The sequence below is a fragment of the Canis lupus genome, chromosome 14, assembly GCF_003254725.2.
Source record: "Canis lupus dingo isolate Sandy chromosome 14, ASM325472v2, whole genome shotgun sequence".
Taxonomy (NCBI): domain Eukaryota; kingdom Metazoa; phylum Chordata; class Mammalia; order Carnivora; family Canidae; genus Canis; species Canis lupus.
The window spans coordinates 51,217,267-51,236,089 of record NC_064256.1 but is presented as its reverse complement, the minus strand read 5'-3'; the positions used below and the strand labels follow the sequence as shown (position 1 = coordinate 51,236,089).

Here is an 18,823-nt window from a genome sequence, read left to right as displayed (position 1 = left end):
TTCATAAGATAAAGACAGAAGGAATAAGGGATATATATAATTGGGGGAGGGATAAACGAGAGAATAAGTATTTTAGGTCTGTTTGGTAGGTTTAGGTTTCACTTTGTCGTTTGTCATAACCCTGTCGAGTTTCAAGACAAAAGCTAAGGCGTGAAACTCCAGCTTTTCCAAAGGAAAACCACCTGTTTTGGACGATTCCTTTTGGCTTGCGTAGAGAATGCAAAACTGAAATAGTTTTCCTGTGTACTCTTGAGTAGAAAAACCACCGTAACGGAGGAGCCCGAGGGGGAGCACCGGGAGGGCTCTTTGCCCGCGGACTGTGCGCTCCAAGCCACCGCTGGGGTCTCCGCTTCGTGACCTCTAGGAAGGCGAGGAGCCGGGGACGCGGTTCCACGGAGTTCCAGGTCTCGGTTGCCCTCCCTGCGGCTCAGCGCGGTGCAGACCGGAGAGAAAGGGCGCGAGCATCTGGCTGGCTGAACCGGTGACCTTTTTGGATCCGCTCGACATCCACGCCGGGTTTTGGGCTTATCCCAGGCGGAGCGGGAGGGGGCGGGGCCCGGGTTCCGCCGGGGGCGGAGCTTCGCGCGGCTCCCGCGCGCCGCGGAAGGGGGCGGGGCTTGCCGCGGGCGGAGGGCGGGGCCAGCGTGGGGCCCTCCCCCCCCTCCCGGGCCGAGCTGCGCAGCGGGTGCGGAGGGCGGGAGCCCCGCGGCGGGTCAGGGGGGGCCTGAGAGGCCGGCGGGGGGGCCCTCACCGCCACCCCGGGCTGGGGCCGGTTCCCGGGGCGTCGGCGCCCGGCGGGGCGGGGATGCCGGGAGGCTGAGGGCCGCCCGGCCGCGGTCTGGCGGTGTCGCGAGCATGTGTGCGCGCGCGTGTTTGTCCGAGGCCCGCGCGGCCGCCCCCGCCTCCCCCCGCGGCTGCAGAGCGGCCCCTGACGGCGGCGACGCCGCGCGGGGCGGCGGGGGAGGGGCAGGGGCGAGCTCGTGCCCCGCCCGGCGGGCGCCCCCGGGTCGCGCCCCAGCTCGTCGGCCCCTGAGGCGGCAGCTCCGGCTCCAAGCCCTGGCCGGGAGGGAGCGCTGTGGGGACGTGCACCGCGGGGCGTGTGGCGGGAGTTCCGAGGCGGGCCCGTCAGGATTTTAAAGCACCTGTCTCTGTCATTTTTACTTTTAGGGTTTTGGCCAAATTGGGCACAAAATAACCACTTACCCCTTCTCGCCGAGGAAGAGCGGGAGAAAGGGTAAGTAAGGGATGGAAGTAAGGCAGGGGTGGAAGGAGCAGGTCTCGAGCCAGGGCTGCCCCGGGGGGCGTGGGGGGCCGGACGCCGCGGTTCCCTCAGGCCCCGGGGCCCCCTGGGCGGTCCTAGGCCGCAGCCCCAGGAGCCGGTAGAACTGGCCGGGACTTGGGCAGCTCGGCCTACACCCCTCGTGGCCACTTGACCTGACAGAGAACTGGCCTTCCCTTGCCTCGGCTCTCCCCGGACTTGGATTCACCGCTGAGGCTGTGCTGCTGGGGAGGCACGGTCCTGCCTCTGTACTGGCGGGAGCCCCGCCCGCAGATCTTCACATCTCATTTAGTCATTTGTTTATTTTTAAAAAGATTTTATTTATTTATTTATTCATGAGAGACACAGAGAGATAGAGAGAGAGAGAGAGAGAGAGGCAGGCTCCATGCAGGGACCCAATGTGGGACTCGATCCCTGGACCCCCGGGGTCACGCCCTGGGCCGAAGGGAGGGGCCAAACCGTCGAGCCACCCGGGCGTCCCTCAGATCTTTACATTTTATTTTTATTAAAGATTTTATTCATTTATTCATGAGAGACACTGAAAAAAAAAAGGCAGAGACACAAGCAGAGGCAGGCTCCTCGCGGGGAGCCCGATGCGGGACTCGATCCAGGGTCTCCAGGGTCACGCCCTGGGCTGAAGGTGACGCTAAACCGCCGAGCCACCCGGGCTGCCCAGATCTTTACATTTTATTTTATTTTATTTTTTTTAGATTTTTATTTATTTATGATAGAGAGAGAGAGAAAGAGGCAGAGACACAGGCAGAGGGAGAAGCAGGCTCCATGCACCGGGAGCCGCCCAGTGTGGGACTCGATCCCGGGTCGCGCCCTGGGCCAAAGGCAGGCGCCAAACCGCTGCGCCACCCAGGGATCCCCCAGATCTTTACCTTTTAAAAAGACACTCCTGTCAAAATTCTTTAGAACACCAAAGGGGAAGGTTAATAGCAATATGGTAACTGTTGAAATTCTTTTGGGTTCTTCTCACAGGCTCATAGAGGAAGGTTTTTTTTTTTTTTTTCTTTGTTTTTGTTTTTGTTTTTGGTGTAGGAGGGTGACCTTACCAAGCCGGGCCTTTTGCTCGTGACTTTCACATCCATACCCTCTCACAGATACTCTGTTCACTTCTGGAAAGTAGCCACACAGCGCACGGAAGCCCTTGAAGGTTTGCTCTGAGTTTCAGTGTGATCGCTTTCATCGTTTTTTTTTTTTTTTTTTTTTTTTTTAAGATTTTATTTATTTATTCATGAGAGACACACAGAGAGAGGCAGAGACACAGGCAGAGGGAGAAGCAGGCTCCATGCAGGGACTCAATGTGGGACTGGATCCCAGGACTCTGGGGTCACGCCCTGGACTGAAGGCGGTGCTAAGCCGCTGAGCCACCCAAGGATCCCTCATTGGTTCTTTTGCGCCAATTTTCCATCACTTCTCCAATATACTATCCTGAAGCACAGCTCCTCTGAGAAGCTTGGGAATACCTTATGCATCCTGTGCTCCGTATAAACAAACATTTTAAATTTGTTAAAATTCAGGTTAGCCACAAGCAATGTAGCAAACCATTCTTGGATACTTAAGAAAGCTAGAATTGCTCTCTGTAGCCATTGGATGTTGGCTGCGTGTGCCCTGAACCTGTCTTCTTACTTGTCTGTACTCAAGTGATAGACAACCATATAATTTATGAAAAACCAGAAAATAGTTGTTTATTGATGATAGGTACATTCATTGATTCAGTAGATATTTATTAACTTTTGCTACCAAAGTGTGGGGCACAGATATATAGGTAAGATGGTAAAAATGATAACACTGGCTTTGGAGAAGGCTATTTGGAGCAGGCCTTTCACCAGTTTTCTGTGGATTATTGGAATGCTTAAGTGTTAATGTATAAGACCTTTGCTATTGATCTTAGTCATGTGCAGGTCTGTACAGTGTTATGGGAGGATAGTACTATTTTTCCACCTTCTAGGTCTTTCACAGATAAACTTTCAAGGATTAATGACCATGGTGATTTGTGTCCTGTTTTAGAATAGTGTTACTGGACAGAAAATTAGTTCTGAACTCAGGTTTGGCTGCTGGCAGCTTGAAAATCAATACTTGAGAGACAAGTGGGAAGGGAAAGTTTGTTTTATTCGGGAAGCCAGCAGACTGAGAGGATGGTGGACTGATGTCCCAAAGACCATCTTCCCTGTCCAGGCAAAGCTGGAGAGTTTTAAAGGGGAGGTGCTTAAGACAGGAGAAGCTGGGGCCCAATTTGTGATATGTCGACATGACCCTGAACTGATTTGCTGGTATCAGTGGCAGCTGTTTTCAAATGTGATTAGGTGTTATCTTCTGGGCAAGTTTGGTCTTTCACTCCCCAAGGCCAGTGGTTTGCAAATCTCAAGGAAATTTAGGTTAGTTTGGCTACAGACCAAGGGACTTAGGTCGGCAAGCAAGGAGTGCATAAGCTTGAGGCAAGTTAACCCTTAAGACAGATTGGAGTACCATTATAATGTGTTATAGTCATTTTCTAGTGTAATAAATGTACCAGTATAAAAATGAGATGAGGCTAATATGTTGAATCGTCCAATAAAGATGACATAAGATGAGAAAACATGGAGAGTAGTAAGGATGATGCACTTAAGAAAGATACTAGATTGTTCACTTGTATGAGTTTCTGTACATTTAACCTCATTTTTTATTGAAGATAACTTTTTCTGGTTGCAAAGGATATCTAAGGTTAAGAAAGTTACTTAAATATGAGTCTTGCAGGGATATAAAAGTAGAAAGTCTCTTATGAACTTAGATGAGCTCTCTCAACTATTTGTGTTTATTTCTTCAACTTTTTGTTTCATGATTATATGTTACTATATGGCAAAATTGTAAATTTCTTACTTTTACCTCCATATTCTTGGCTATGTCCCCATAGGGAGCTCAACCCTCAGTCCTCACATAGAAGTAGCATGTCTTTTAGAGTCTTTTAAACTTGGGCTTGAGTTCTGGCTCTTATCTCATTAGCCCTACAACTTTGTACCAGTTAGAACTTTGCTCCCTAACTTCTCAGCTGTCAAAACAGAACTTTGAGCATATTAAAAAGTGTGCAAAAACCAGCGTCTGGCATATAGATACTGTTAATTTCCCCTCCCTTTTTATCTGGTCACCTATCACATTCTTAATGATCTTCTTCGCAATTGAAACAAGACATCTAGTACTTAACTTTCCTGAAGGTAGGTGTTTGCATTTTCACAGTGATCGCCCTGTTTTATCTGATCCTGGAATTTCTGGGACAAGGACTGACACCTGATGTGGTTTGAATCCCACCCCCCCACCCCCTTTAAAATCATTTCCGTAGCCATGCCTAAGAGTGTCAGCTTGAAAAATGAAGGGAAAGAGTTTCTATAAATATGTTTAAAAAGCTCTGACACTGTTCCTAATGTGGGGAAGACATACTACCACATTTAGCTGAGTGCTTAAATTTAGGATTTCTATTTCAGAAATGTCTTTGGTTTATAAGAATTACAATAAAAATGCTGATGCTTCATGTCCAAACTGTCATGATTTTGCCAAGTTGTGGGTTTAATATACAGCTAAGCTGCGTATTTAGTGTATCTAATACAGCTCTGGAAGCCAAGAAAGACAAGTCCACAGACATCAGATTTTACACCAGACATCTGGTTTCACTTTGCTAAGGAGTACATTTTGTCAGTAGATTATAGGCATATCAGCTGTACTGCTGTAGTTTGTGGCAGTCTATCATAAGCTCTGGTCTACAGGGTTTAGTGTGATGTTTTATTCAAATGACAGCACACTGTAAACGAGCACCTGGTCAGATAAGCACAGTTCCCACAGGTGTCTTCTAGTGTCATTGTTCTTACAGGTTAACAAGGTAAAATAGTTTCTGTCCTTGGTGATTTTTTTATGGACGGAAAATATTTTTAAAGAAAAGCCTCACTTAAGAGCCCATTTTATTCTGAAAAGTCATTTTCAAGTCCATTTTTTGTTTGTGATGTTGAACAGTGTACATATAGGAATAAAATAACAAATAACATTTGGATTTCCAGATCAGGATGCCAAAGCTATTTTTTTTACTTGTTTATTTATTCTTTGTTTTTAAAAAAACTACTCTGAGATCAAGACCTCAGCTGAGATCAAGAGTTGGATGCTTAACCAACTGAGCTACTTTAACTCATTGTATGCCCATTATGTATTCGTGGTACTATAGACTTTAGCCAGTATTTATAATAGTATTTTAGAGAATAATGTATTCTGAGTTCCAACCTAGAACAGCTAGACCACAGCTCTCTTCATTTTTTTCCCCCCAGCACAACTCTCTTTATTTTGAGGTAGTCAGGAGTATGGAAATACTCTAGAGGCTATTATCTCTGAGTTTTCAAGTAGGCTCTGTGATTTCTTAGCTGTGATCTTGGATTCTTCATCTGTAAAATGGGATAATTACTCAGGATTACTCTGAGATTTAATGTTTGTAAAGTAGTAGCACGATATCTGGTACAAAGCTAGCCCTCAATAAATAGTAGTTTCATTTCTTTCCTCTAGGTCCTTGCCACAAGAACAACGATTGTCAACCCCCTAACCCCTGCCTTACGTCTCAGACTAATCCACTGGAAGGACTTGTGGCTCTAGTAGAGGGAAATTACTCCTGAAATCTGGGATTTAATAATGGGGGCTGGGAAAAGGCTATGGAGAATAATGACAAAGGGGAGGAGTGGTGAACTGACAGAGGAAGATGCCAATCATAGTCTATGGACTTAGGCTGAAGAATTACATGACTTGAAAGAACCACCTTTATCTCTGGCCTTTCAGTTGATCTTTTGTCAGCTGCTCCATTAGAGACTCTTAACTTCTTATTGCTTGCTTAGTCTATTGATAAGTTTTTTTTTTTTTTTTTGTTACCTTGATAACACCTGAATAATAATTTCTTTCTTTTCTTTCTTTCTTTCTTTCTTTTTTTTTTTTTTTTTTTAATAGGTGGGACTTAATAATAGATTCTGTACTTCCTTTAGATCTGGACTTTTTCTCTACTTGCAGTCCAGTTGATCTTCTTGTCCTTTCACTGGCTTACAGTTCATTAATTTTTTTTTCTTTTAAACTCTATGCTATGTACATTGAACTTATGCTGAGAATATAAAAATAAAGTCACTGTCTTTGATCAGGGATCTTCTAGTAGAATTGTGGACATCTTGACCAACAGTTCAAATATTGTGTGCTATTTGCCGTAATGAAGATAGAAGTACAAACGAAGGCTAGCAGGAGCTCTTGATCCCTGATGGAAATGCCAGGGGAGGATTTTAGCAGTGGTTATGTTTGAGCTGAATCTTGAAAGTTGAGTAGAAGTGGGCCAGTTGACAAGCAGCAGAGAGCATTTCCACTCAGGGCTAATGGCATGAGTAGTTGTATGGCATTATGAGGGCATAGTGTGTTCAGGGAGCTATATGTAGGTCAGTTATATTAGAGTGTGAAGGGCAAAGTCAGGAATGAAAGGAGATGAAACTGGATAGCTAAGTCAGGGCACACTTCTATGCCACGTGCAGCATTGTGAGCGACTTGAAAGGTCACTGAAATCAGTGTGCTGGGTTGATTGGTGGTGGAGTGAGGTGGTGTCAGATGGGGAGGCAAGATTGGCGATCTAAGCCGACAGTGCATTAATATGGATAATGGAAACCTAAGAGCAGAAACAAGGCTGGAAGTAGTGGGGATACTCAGAAATGAGAATGTTTAGGAAAAATATTTAGAAGGAGGGAAGATTGGCTGGTTTTGGTGACTGAATGTAACAGGAATGGGAGAGTGAGGATGCTGGAATAGATAGCTGCCAGGTTTCCGGGTAGTGAGAGGGAGGAGCAATGAGGAAGCAGGTCTGAGGAGCAGCTGATGAGTTTAGGTTGGGACATGTGATTAAATTACTTGAAGGGCATATCCTTGGTGAGTTGGGGCTGTCTCAGAGGCAGTTGGATATAGGATCTTGGAGCATCACAAGAGATGTGGAAGCTGGAAATGCAGATTTCTGGGAGCTTACTATATGGAGAGTAATTGAAGGTGTGGGTAAGGACAAAAGTACTTAGAGGAGCTACATAGAGAAAAGGGCTCAAAGTAAGTCCTGGAGAATATTGAAATTTTAGGGATAAACCAAGACAGAGACAGCTATAAGGACGCTGAAGGGGAGTGGCGAGAGAGGCTGGGAGGAAGGAGAAAGCACAACTTTTCAGGCCAACTTGCAGAGTTTAAAGAAGTAGAACCCAGTTAAAAATGGAATGCTATGAATCATCAAGTATGATGAGGATTGTAAAGTGCCTGTTAGAAGTCGGTGGTTCCTTTGGACTTGTGGGAGTGGAGACTACAGTGTGTGGCTAGATGAGTGAACAGGAGGGGAGGAGTGAGGAGAGAGTAGGTATGGCTAGGCTCCTCCTTAGAGATTTTGTCTTCATTTATCTTCACTCCAGAATTTTCAAAGCTCGCCAAGGGATTCTAATATGTGTCTCAGGAGGAGAACCACTGTGGCAGGGTCTTTTTTTTGAGGGGAGAGGTAGCATGTATGTATGCTGAGAGGAAGGAACCCCACAGACAGGGAGATGTTGAAAAGGTGGTTGCCTGTAATTACTGTTCTTTGAATAAAAATCAGATTGTCACTCTCTTTGCCTAATCTTTCCTTTAAAACAAACAAAATGCATACCTGACCCTACCCTTCAATATCCTATTTACCCTTTTTTCCTAGTCCAGAATTCCACTGCTAACTTGCTCTCCCCACATCTCGCCTTTTTGCATAATTCCTAATCTCTAATCCACTTGTGGGAGGAAAAAGTCCCCTTTCTTTTATTAAAAACTGAAAAATTTCTTTCTTTTTTTTTTTTTTTAAAGATTATTTGCTTATTTATTTATGAGAGACACAGAGAGAGAGAGAGATAGGCAGAAACACAGGCAGAGGGAGAAGCAGCCTCCCTGCAAGGAGCCTTATGTGGGACTCCATCCCAGATCCCAGGATCATGCCCTGGGCCAAAGGCAGATACCCAACCCCTGAGCCACCCAGGCATCCCAAAAAACTGAAAAATTTCAAAGGACTATGTACTAGGAAGCCCAGGGGGGATTAACCATGCCAAACATAAAACATGATTTGATTTAGCAGACTTATTAATATCCGCTATCATCAAGGCTTTAAGATGTATAAGATGGAAAGATACATAAGATGGGAAGGATGAATGAGAGAGATCCTGCCCTTACCTCAGGTCAGGGGGAGAAATGGCTGTGTAAGTAAATGACATAGGCAATATGTTATAGAGGTTCAAAGTAAGATGGATGCAAAAAATGGCCTGCTTTGTTTTGTGTGATCTGAAGACTTCACATAGGAGGTAACACTTGAACTAGAACTTGCAGTGGAGTTAAGGTATGGGATGATGAGGTTCAAGAGTGGGATCGAGGGAATAAAGTACTCCTTGGTGACCCCGTAATACTGGCAGAGTGGGTTTGAGTTTTTCATCCCTTCTTCCTCTTTGTTCTTTTTGTTTTATTGAAGAGATTTGTGTCTTTCAGGGAGTTTTGGGAAATAAAGTTTCCCAGAGTAAGTTGGGAAGTTTCCCAATGTAAGTTTCAGTTTACATATAGAGATATCTGCATTTCTCCTTTTGCAGTCTAAGCTTTCTGTGAATTTACCACTACTGGTTATTATATGCTAGACAGCTAAAACAGACCAGAGCAATTAAATCAGAGTCTCTGGGGAAGATGTTCAGGTACTGATATTTTTCAGAATACCCCCAGTTCTAATGGCAGCCTGGGTAGAGAACCATTGGGCTAAAATATGGTGCAGAAGAAAAGTCTGGGACTTGGAGCTAAAAAGTTATAATACTTTTATATTTAAGAATTTATATACTCTTTTTAATAGCATGTATCCTCAGTTAAGTTACTTAGACTTCTCTTAGCCCCATCATCCTTTGGAAAATGGGAATGGTAGTAAACCTGTCTTACTTGTAGAATTGTGTGGGTCAAAAGAGGTGATTATGTGAAGGGATATTATAGGTAGATGTGGTTGTGACAATGAAATATTCTGTTGGCTTTCTCCAGGAGTAGACAGGCTAAGAGCTAGCCACCTGGTCCTGCAAGGTAGTAATCATTTTATGGATTGGGATTTAAGACTTCACCATCAAGAACATTTTGATGCTATATTATACTACATTTGTATAATGCTAAAATGTTGAAGACCTAAAGCAAAAATGCACATCCTTAAGCAATCAGCTGTTGAGCATTTCTTGTCTGACGTTAAGTTCTGTTTAAAATTATACCGATGTTTATTGCGATTAAGATTGTAAATTATATAAATATTTTCAATGTCTGTAATGTGATTTTTGAGTATTAAGTGCTCTAAATATGTTTTTATTTTAATTTTAAAATTTTTAAAATTTTTACTTTTTAAAGACTTATTTATTTATTCATGAGAGACACAGAGAGAGAGGGAGAGGCAGAGGCATAGGCAGAGGGAGAAGCAGGCTCCTCATAGGGAGCCCGATGCGGGACTCGATTCCAGATCCTGGGATTACGCCCTGAACTGAAGGCAGATGCTCAACTGCTGTACCACCCAGGCATCCCAGGTTTTTATTTTTAAAATCTGTGCATTAAAAAAGCCCAAAAAACCAACAACCAGAAATCTTCCAGAACACAGTAAAAACACAAAGTACCAAGGAACACATGAATTCAATTTTATTGCAGGTCTCCTCATGTCTGTCAAGTATATAGGGACATGTGCTATGTCTTTTTTTTGGGGGGGAGGGGGTACCTGATATATTGGTGGTGGTGGTATAATCACAGGAATGATCATGCTTATGGTGCTATAACTTATTTTTACCTGAGAAGTAATGTTGTTTAATGGCAAGAATGAACCTAAAGCTGAGAGATTAGATTCCAGACCTGGTTTCCCTACCCACTCCTAAATGGTAGTAGGTAAGTTAGTTTCTCTGAGCGTCAAATGTAAAATTGGGATGCATTAGTTCTCTGTTGCTTTGTAACATAATAAAAAATTCAGTGGCTGAAAACAACAATAATTATTTATTATATCATGTTTGCTGTGGGGTCAGCACTTTGGGTGGTTCTGGCTCAGGATCTCATGTGGTTGCTGTCAGATGCCAGCAGGAGGTACATATATTGGAGGACATGCCTGAGGCTAAAAGGTTCACTTCCAGAGTGCCCACTCACATTGGCTGGCAAGCTGGTGGTCACAGGTTCCTCTCTACAAGGGGCTTTCCATGGGGCTGTCCTCATCATGGGACCTGGCTTCCCTAGAGTGACATACAGGAGACCAAGGTGGAAACAGTAGTGCCAGGATGCCTGGGTGGCTCAGTGGTTGAACGTCTGCTTTCAGCTGAGGTCGTGATTCGGGGGTCCTGGAATGGAGTCCCACATTGGCTTCCCTGCAGGGAGCCTGCTTCTCCCTCTGCCTCTCTCTCTGTGTCTCTCATGAATAAAAAAATTAAGAAAAAAAATCTCTTTAGAAACTGTAGTGTCTTTTATGACCTATCCTTGGACATTGTACACCATTTTTGATGTCTTACTGGTCTCATGGGCCCACCCTGATTCAGAGTGAAGACTACACAGGATATGAGGCATGGATCATTTGATCATCTTGGGGGCTTGGCCGCTTGATAGGATAACAACCTCTACCTGGCATAGCATAGCTTTGAGTTTCAATGACGAATTTATGGAAAATCATTTGTGAAACATTAAAGTAGCAGATAGATTTTTCAATTTTTTCATATCTTCTAGTATAGAAGTAGTACATCTTGTGGGAGAAAATTATAAACAAGAACAGTAACCAGAGCAAGAACCTGTTGGTCAACTGAGTGACCACAAGTTTTATGCTAAGCAGTCTGTCTCTTTGATGCAATCTCTGAATCTCTGTTTTTGTATCTCTCTTTTGGCATTTTCTCTACTTTGCCTGGATTATAGTCATTTGCAGATGTGTAGTACCCTGTATTGGGCTGGAAACTTTTAAAGTAGGGGCTGCATCTTACTCTTCATTGTCTTATGGCACCTTTAACTTAGTGCCTGTTACTTCATTGGTGTTTAATTGCTATTAGCTGAACTGAATTGGATCACTAGCACGGCTGCAGTCTTTATGCCTCCCCTGAAATTTCAGATGCAGAGTCATTATTTGCTCAGGTGGAATTGATAGTGGTGGTGGCTCCTGCCAGAACCATCTTTAAGCCTGTCTAATGGGTCCCTGGTTTACCACTATTGCCTTTAACCTCTCCTTAATGACTTAATACTTGGATCTGTCAGGTGCTTAGCCTATTCTCATTAAGGGCCAAAGCAAGTAAGGACGTACACCCCACAGTCATTCCTGTATGACTGTTTCAAAATCGCATTGTACTCCTGCTTGGCTTGGTAACTCATAGCAGGTTTTTGACTTCTCAGATTAAGAATATCTAGAAGATAAAAGTGTACATCTTTCTTCCATGTAATAAATCATAAAAATTTAATCTTTGCAGTTTTATCCAAAAGTTTATCTTGAGAGCTAGGTCTTTGTAATGGCACTTTGACACACACTCTTTTATATATCTTTCTTTTGAAAAATGTTTGTAGCATTTATGGTCAGCTTTTGAAAAATCATCTTGCTTGTAGCTGGAGGATACATAGTAAACACATCAAGTTGTAGTGTTCTACTTTTAGAATAGCGTATAGCAAAAACTTTTTTTAAAGAAGGGAAATGTTTGTAATATCTTTTACATTTTAGAGTAATTTCATTTCATATGATTTTCACATTATGTAGACCAGTAAATTCAGAGCAACTCAGTATTCTTTTCTCCTTTTTTGCTCTCTCATGTGGATTTTCCTCTTTAGGAATTCTTTACTTCCTTCTCCATTACCTTCCTTCTCCATCTGTTGTCTGTACCATACTTTCTCCTTGTCTTGGGACTTAGTCTACCAATGTCATGTTTGAGGATGAGCGGGCTATGAGGAGCAGAGCAGGCAATGTGAGGGGTCCTGGGTATATTAAGAAGAGTTCAACTGAAGGTTAGGGTTCATGGTTAAAAATGTTTTTGCTGAGTAGATAGTGGACTTACAGCAACAGGTGGCAGGAAAAGATTAGAGTTGCCACAGATAAGTCGTCTTAATTTTTTAAAATAGATTTTTTTTTTAGTGCAGTTTCAGGTTTACAGCAAAGTTTGAGTGGAAGGTACAGATATTTCCCATATACTCCCACCTGTACACATGCATAGCTTCTCCATTATCAACATTTCTTAGCAGAATGATGTATTTATTACAACTGGTGAACCAACACTGACACAGTATTTTCGCCTAAAGTCAGTATTTAGAGTTCACTCTTTGTGTTGTACATTCTAGTGTACATTTGAACAAACATATAACATGTATCCCCCATTAAAATATACAGTAGTTTCACTGCCCCAGAGTCTACTGCTCTGCCCTCATTAACCTCACCCTGCTAACCCTGATAACCATAGATCTTTTTACAGTCTCCCTAGTTTTGCCTTTTCCCAGAAAGTCATCTAGTTGGAATCATAGAGTCTTACTTCCTTAAATTTTAGTTTGCCTGGTATAGCAGAGTATTTATAAAGCATTTTGGTATTTTTCCAAGAGTGTATTTGTTTAATAAGAGTTTTATTAGTGTCAGATTCAAATATTAAGTAATTATTATTTAGTTTCATTTAATAATATTTAGTATCGTTATATAAAGATAGTTGGAGGCACTTCATAAACTAATTAGCTTTTTTATGAGTCGATTTCTCATGTGTAAGAGAAGTACTGTAGTCTGAACACTTGAGTTATGACAGTAATAACTAAGTTTGAGATTAATAGTTTGAGATGTGTGGCATATATGAATGCATGATGTTAATATTCTAAACATTTCATTAAAACCTTTGTTTTAAACTAAAACAATAGACATTAAATTTCTAGACTTTATTTATTTTTATATATTTATTTATTTATTTATTTATTTATTTATTGTCAATATATTCCCCATTTTTACTGGGCATTAAGCTCTCTTGTTGGGGAAATTTAGAAAGATTTTTTTTTTTCCCAAGGAAAACTTTGTTCTCTCTACAACGCATTGAGAAAAAAGGAGTGTCCTTGACTTCTACAGCTTTAGACTTTATTTATTTTTTAAAAAGATTTTATTTATTTACTCATGAGAGACAGAGGCAGAGACATAGAGAGAGAGAAATAGGCTCCATGCAGGGAGCCCGACGTGGGACTCAGATCCCGGGACTCGGGATCATGCCCTGAGCTGAAGGCAGGTGGTTAACTGCTGAGCCACCCAGGCATCCCAAATTTCTAGACTTTAAAATGGTGATATATAGTGGAAAAAAAAAAAAAGTGGCTTTATTTGAGTACTAGCTCTATCAGCAATGTGAATTAGAACTTGTCGTCTCTGAACTTTTTTTTTTTAATGGAGATAACAGGTACTTTATAGGTTATTTTTGAGCCCTATGTGAGCCATTTGTTAAAATCCTATGTAAAGGGTTTTTTTTGGGGGAGGGCATAAGAAGAGGAAGAGAGAAGAGTATCTTAAGCAGGTTCCAGGTCCAGCATAGAGCCTGATTTCAGGCTTGATCTTACAACCCTGAGATCATGACCTGAGCTGAAATCAAGAGTTAGATGCTTAACCAATTGAACCACCCAGGCAACACAAAATCCTATGTGAATTTTAACTCATTATAAAGAAATGTAAGGGATTATTCAGTTAGTAAGTCATACTTGGTTATTACATTTAATTTTAAATTTTTCTTTTTTTTGGTTTTGCAGACAAGTAATAAAGGGAAATAATAATTTGGGGTTAAGAAGGCAGTACTGCTGAAAAGTTGATTATTTAGCTGTGTCTGAGAAAAAAATGCATTTTTTTCTCTGAATGTCTTGTTGATTAAGCCTGCTTGTATTTTATTATGAAAGATATTCACTTTGGGATATTCAGCTTGTGTGCTTGGCTCCTAATCGTATTTATTACCTAGTTGTTAGCTTGAGATATTAGTCTTCCTTCCAGAAGCACAAATTATATTGTTACCTTTTCTATAGAGTCAGCGACACAGTATTTGCTGTTTGTGGTAAGAAAAGGCTCGATTCTAAAGTTCTTGTGACCAATCTCTGTGTGATTAAAGCCACTAGGGCAAGGCAGAGTTAGGTAGAAAGATTTTGGAGGAAGAGACTACAAATAGTCTTATGAAATTGAAATCTTTTCTTTTTTAAAAAAAATTTTATTTATTTATTCACGAGAGACACAGAGAGAGGGAGAGGCAGAGACACAGGTAGAGGGAGAACCAGGCTCCATGCAGAAGCCCGACGTGGGACTCCATCCCAGGTCTCCAGGATCATGCCCTGGGCTGAAGGCGGCGCTAAACCACTGAGCCATCAAGGCTGCCCAGGAAATTGAAATCTTGGGGCAAGTGATAATATTAAATGCAATTCTTGTTTCAAAGTGTCCTTCTAGTTTAAAATACTTAGAAGAATGGTCAGTGACATACTAATGCATTATAGTTATAGAAAACTCTACACTTCTGAGTTTGAGAATGCTTGATGTTGTTCAGTTGAAAATAAAACTCTAATAGTCATGTCCTTTTTCATTAACATCTTTTTTATATTGCAATCTCACTTTTTGTATTTCTGCTAATTTAAAGTTCTTTTTTTATCTTCAAAATATATCATATGGTCAAAGACATAACAAAGTGCTCTTTCCACCACATCTGTAGTCAGTATGCACACATTTATTGATTAAGTTCACTGTCTTTTATGGACATGAATCGTCGTGTTCCAAAACAATAATAAGAGTAACATCAAAGATCACTCACAGATCACCATAACAATGATGATAATAATGAAAAAGTTTGAAATATTGTGACAATTACCAAGATGTGATAGAGATGTGTAGTGAGCAAATGATGTTGAAAAAATGGCACTCATACACTTGCTTGATGCAAGGTTGCCACAAACCTTCAATCTATAAAAAAAAACAAAAACAAAAAAACAAAAAACAAAACAAAAAAGCAATTATCTGCAAAGAATAGCACAATAAAATGAGATATGCCTGTATAGCTTAATGTTCTAGAGACCACTGTCCATTCTAGGTTGACTTTCCCTACTCTGATATCCCATAGCACAGAATTCATTTACTTTTCTATAATATAGTAGACTTACTAAATAGTTGTTAAATCCATGCAGTCTTTTGTGTTTGTGGGGAGAGCAGAGAGATCATCTTGAACTAACCTTTGAAGGAACAAAGAACATTCCAAATAACAGATATGGTTTGAACAAAGCATAGAGGAAATACCTTCTTCCTAAATTTAGAAACAATAAGAAACTATTTTACTATAGTAAAAGGCCATTGGACATGTAGATTGAGGTTGGATTGTGAATGACCCAAATATTAGGCTTAGTAGTTGATCAGACTGACAAATAAGAAATAAATAAAAAATTTTGAAAACACAATGTGTTATTGAGGATATAAGGAAATAGAATCATCATTGACAATGGGAGTATGGAGTTTTGCAGTTTTCATTGAGACTGATTTGAAAATAGTTATCAAATGATATGTATTAATATACACATATAATTTGATTTCTTATTAGAATTTATTCTATAGATCTTGTACTTGGATGAGATAATATATATTTAGAGATATTCTTTGTAATAATTGAAAACAATTTAAGTGCCCATTCTTGGGGGATTGGATAAATAAATTATATTACATATAGTAGAATATGTAGTTGTTAAAAAGAATAAGGCAGTTTAAATATGCTGAAATGGAATAATTATTAAGTCAAAAAGGTAAGGTGCAGAACAGTAGGTGTTAGTAGGTTAATATTTTGGAGGAGACTAAATTAAGATACATGTTTTCTTGTATATGCACAGAATATCTCTGGAGGGAATAATTAGAAAGAGCAAAATGCCTCTGGGAGTTGCAGGCAAACAGGGTTGGAAGGTTGTCTTATTTTCTATTGTATATCCCTTTTTGGATATTTTGAATTTTTTATTATATAAAAATTTTTTTTTAAAAGGAAGAAGCATATTCAACTTAAAATGTATTTCTGTGTTACATGTGATCTACTCTGGAAAATTAGAGAATAGAATGAATTAAAAAAATCAGTTGTTCATATATTTGATAAGGGGTTAATATCTAGAGTATATAAAAACTCCTATAACTCAACAACAAAAACCAAATAACCCAATTAAAAAATGAACAAAGGGCTTAAGTAGACATTTCTTCAAAGTAGATATATAAATGGCTGAAAAGAACATGGTAAGGTGCTTAGTATCACTAATCATTAGGAAAATGCAAATGGAAACCACAGTGAGACACTATGAATTCATACTCATTAAGATAGCTACTATTAAAAAAATGGAAAATAATGAGTATTGGTGAGGATGTGGAGAAATCGTAAGCCTTGTGTGCTTTTAATAAGAATATAAGATGGTTTAGCCGCTATGGAAAATAGTATGGCAGTTCCTTTGAAAATTGAAAATCGTCCTATTATGATCCAGCAATTCCACTTTTACAAATACATACAAAAGGATTGAAAGCAGGAGTGCCTGGTTGGCATAGTTGGTTAAGCAACCCACACTTGATTTTGGCTCAGGTCATCATCTCAGGGTCCTGGGATCGAGCCCTATGCTGGGCTTCGAACTCAGCACAAAGTCTGCTTGAGAGTCTCTCACTCCCTTTCCCTCTGTTCCTCCTGCTTGTGCGCGCTCTCTCTCTCTCTCTCAAATAAATAAATCTTAAAGAAAAAAAACAATTGAAACAGCCTCTAAGACCCACGTTCATAGCAACATTAATCATAATAGCTAAAAGGTAGAAGCAACCCGAGTGTCCATGGATGGATGAATGGATAGACAAAATATTTACTAAGTGAAATAAGTCACAAGAAAACAAATACCGTATGATTCCATTATGTGAGGTACATAGAGTAGTCAAATTCGCAGAAGAGAAAGTGAATGATGGTTGCCAGCAGTGGGGGGTAGGGAGGAATAAGGAGTTGTTTAAATGGGTACATAGCTTCAGTTTGTAAGATGAAAAGTTCTGGAGATTGGTTGCACAACAATGTGAATATACTTATCACTACTGAACTATATACTTAAAAGTGGTTAATATGGTAAATTTTAGATCATGTGTATTTTACCACAATTAAAAAAATATAACATATCCCTAACTCCCCCCAAAATAAGAACTCCTAGGTATAGTGGTGGGGAAGATGAGATGAATATGTAAATAAATGACTGTGATTCAGAGTATAATCTAAATGCCCACAATGAGGTATAAACAAAGCTTTGGGGTGCTACACATGGAGTGTAAGTAAGAGATTGGAGATTGCCTGTGACTTCACAAAATGGAGGGAGATTTTGAGCTTGTATTAGGAGACTATGGCGTTGAGTGGAGAGATTGGAAAGAAATTCTAGGCTGAAAGAGTAGCATAAGTAAAGGTAGAAAGAGAGAAGGGGAAAGGAGGAGAGAACAAGGGAACAAGATGGTGCTGGAAAAAAATCAGGTCAGATTCTCGTCTTTGATTTTTTTTTAAATTTTATTTATTCATGAGAGACAGAGAGAGAGAGAGAGAGAGAGAGAGAGAGACAGAGACACAGGCAGAGGGAGAAGCAGGCTCCATGCAGGGAGCCCGACGTGGGACTCTATCCCGGGTCTCCAGGATCAGGCCCTGGGCTGATGGTGGCGCTAAACCGCTGAGCCACTCGGGCTGCCTCGTCTTTGATTGTTGAACCACATTTTTCCTGCTTACGTTTGTCTCTTGTTTTGTGTGGGGTGTAAACCACTTTCAGGGCTCCTTTAATCCTTCTGTTGTTTTGTTTCTACCAAAGCTGATTCTGATTATTTCTGTCTTAGGGTAGTCACATTCCTTTCCCTGTAAAAAAGCCCTTATTTTTGTCTGTCAAATGGAAAATTCCCCCTTCCCAACTTCTTTTTTTTCATCTTGTTCTACTTCTCTGTTGTACTGCGTCCTATTTGCTTCCTGCCATAGAGGCCATCTTTTCTTAGATTTCTTCCAGCCAATGGAGCAGAATATGTTAAGTACATAAAAAGCTAAAGACATTGTATTTCACAGTTTTTCCTTAAATGAATCAGTGTACAATATAAATTCATTGGGCCTTATTGATTTTCTCCGCGACAGGTGAGGTATCTAATTTAGTTGTTTGGCTGATATGGCACTGTTTTGTCTCTGCATGCTATAACCTTGATCTTTCACTCTTTTCATTAAAGAACTGAATTCATAGAGTTGATAGAACCATACTCAATTTTAAAGATAGAATTTGTCCTTTAGCCAGGCATTAGATTGCTCTGTTTCCTTGATCTCTTTTTCTTTCTAATTTTCAGATGTTAAAGGCAATAAATGGGGATGATGTAGATTCTGACTTCATTTGTCTTGCTAATTTTAATCTCCTACTAGAAGTAGTGCAGCAAAAAAAAAAAAAAAAAATTGAGAAAAAGTATTTTCTGATCAGCTTCTATGAAAATACTTAATCAAAGTAGTCAAAGGGAAAAGATATATTCTCAAGGATTGCTACTTGATTATGGAATTAAAATTGTGAGAGTGATGATTTATCTCAAGTGTGATT

General features: G+C 40.5%; 1 protein-coding gene across 13 annotated transcripts in view; it reads left to right on the top strand.

Moving 5' to 3' along the window:
- The first annotated feature begins 289 nt into the window (after positions 1 to 289).
- The window catches only part of IMMP2L (inner mitochondrial membrane peptidase subunit 2), an 848,292-nt gene continuing 829,758 nt past the window's right edge, over positions 290 to 18,823 (top strand). For 2 of the 13 annotated variants that reach the window (XM_025464660.3, XM_049093417.1), the window contains exons 1-2: positions 667 to 712; positions 1,168 to 1,234. The gene's annotated coding sequence lies outside the window, so the exon portion shown is untranslated. Of the gene's footprint in view, positions 482 to 608; positions 713 to 985; positions 1,235 to 18,823 lie in introns of those variants that run through there. The other 11 variants (XM_049093419.1, XM_049093425.1, XM_049093415.1 and 8 more) reach the window with 10 other exon arrangements.